This window comes from Amblyomma maculatum, chromosome 1 (genome assembly GCF_055883805.1).
Source record: "Amblyomma maculatum isolate TAMU_Amacu chromosome 1, ASM5588380v1, whole genome shotgun sequence".
NCBI classification, from domain to species: domain Eukaryota; kingdom Metazoa; phylum Arthropoda; class Arachnida; order Ixodida; family Ixodidae; genus Amblyomma; species Amblyomma maculatum.
Window position 1 is genome coordinate 499020541 of NC_139344.1, and position 2238 is coordinate 499022778.

Sequence of the window (2238 nt, forward strand, 5' to 3'; positions counted from 1 at the left end):
ACTACACATATCCCAGCCACAAAAAGAACTATCCATGGCAAACTATGAAGACTGTAAATGCCTAGAAGGATGATGCTTCAAAGGGCAGTGCATTACCGTGGTCATTTAATTTATCGAGGAAAATAAAAAAAAAGTTTATTTGTGAGAAATAATTACTGGATTAAAAATGCAGCTGCTTTGTTTTTTTTGTGCTCGTTGCCCAGTCCATTACTTGAAATGGCTTCTACTTTGCTGCATTCAGCTTTCGCACAGCAGGTTATAACAAGTAATTTTTCCTCTAAGTTATGTGCTGTATCCTGTATTTTGTTTCTTTTGAATTCAGTGTCATGTGAAATGACCTGATGAAGCACTCAATATTTACACTGTTCCAGTATTAATGTTTTGATTGTGTGGCTTCATGCTGGTTTCTTTTTTTTTTTTATCTTCCTGCAGGTCATTCCCTCAGACATGTGTCAGCAGATGGTCATCTTGGTTTCCCGTGCCTGTTTGAGAGTACCGGTTGGGTTCGGCGACTGTGGAGTCTCTTTCCACGGGTAACTGTAGCGAGCGCAAGTGCAGTAAATAACATATCTTAATGCAGTAGCATCAAAGGCCCTGTTATACAGAAAATCTGGTATTGGCATTGTTAGTTAAAAATCACGGGCATGGCTCTGGCTGGTGGTAGTTGGCCGGTGACATGGTCGTGCACTGATTGGTTGAGTTGTGTGACGTTATGAGCCGACATGACAGGGCTGAATTGGCAGGTGCTGCCAACTCTCGCTTTTGCCTTTGAGGTCGGAGGAACTAGTTTTCCAAGTTCCTTTGATCCCAAGTTAGGCACGCACACCCCTTAGACCACACCGGCATGCTCGTATGGCTTATTTAAAATGGGGACTTATGTCTACTTCGGGTGATCTGTCAAATGATGGCATACCTTCCAACCCTTCCGGTTTGCACAGTAGACTTTCGATGACACGATCATTGCTTTAAATCTTCCGGCAAGTGGTTTCTGCCTGCTTAAGAAGGCTGTGTCGGTTTGGACTTGTGGCGACGTCCTTGTAGGCAGCAGTTTCGGCGGCAGCTAGCAGCGGTGCGCAGCTAAAGGGCGGCCTCTTAGCGCACTTGGCGGGAAAGGGTTATTTCTGCAGCTTTGCCCAAACATGATGCCAGCTGATTCTCCTATATTGCGCTCGGCCGCGTGTCTCATGTTACTGAGCTGCGCTATGCGCGTCGATGGCATGATAGCTCTTCTTTCGGAACCATCACGACCAACAACAGTTGTGGGCAGAATCGCGTATGAAGGGGCTAATAATGGTTTCACATTAAACTAAAACGGTGCGCCGATGACACCGAAAGAAAACGGCAATGGTGCCTCGCTGATCAGTTTGCGTTGACCAGCTGCGGAGGTGTAGCGAGATCACTCGGTGACGGCGTGCAGAGGTCTCTAGGACTCACCTTTCATGCATGCTGTTGGTGCTTGTGTTTTGTTTAGCACTGTAGGGCTCGTGGCGCGCCGCGCATTCGAAGGCCGCGCCACTTCCCAATGCTCCCTGCGCGCGTGCCTGTTTCCCTCTCCCCGCTCGCGCGGGGATAATCGGTCCCGCGCGAGGGGGCTATAAAAGAAGGCACGCGCCGCCGTCTCGCCCTCTCTTGGTCTCTGGCTCCTTGGTCCCTGGCTCTTCATTCCGGCGCTCTCAACGACCCGCAGCCACCCGGACGACGACACCGACTTCGACGATCCCCGATCCCTGTGAGACTAAATATGTTTATCATACGGCCCACTGTGTGTTTGTCATGCGCATGCCTCGGGCAGAGGAATCGCCCACAACTGGCGCCCAACGTGGGGCTCGAACCCACGACCCTGAGATTAAGAGTCTCATGCTCTACCGACTGAGCTAGCCGGGCAGATAGACGAAGCGATGCCTCCGCTTCCTGCCGTCAAAACGCAGGACCAGACGCACCGCTCCTTTTGCTTTTGTCGTCCCTGCTGCTAAGCTCAAAGGGGTTTCTGCTGGCCTTACACGGATGTTACATCTACGGCAGGCCTCGAAAACATCATCACCGACCAATGACAGAGTTGAGCCCGTGTCAACGAATGCCGAGTAGCTTTGACCAACTAACCGCACTAGCATAAAAGGGCTCGAGCGCGACAACATTGCGCTCTACAGGCGAGGGGGACAAAAGCCTCTGCGCCCCCGGGGCGGTCGCCCGGTGCCGCGGCGTGGGAGTACATTTCCCATTTTCCGCCGTGGTTACCAC

The 2238-nt window shown here is 51.2% G+C and overlaps 1 non-coding gene across 1 annotated transcript; it reads right to left on the reverse strand.

Annotated features, from left to right (window-relative positions):
• Positions 1-1811: 1811 nt before the first annotated feature.
• Positions 1812-1884, reverse strand: TRNAK-CUU (transfer RNA lysine (anticodon CUU)). The gene has a single exon. It is a non-coding gene; the product is annotated as a tRNA-Lys (tRNA).
• Positions 1885-2238: the final 354 nt, after the last annotated feature.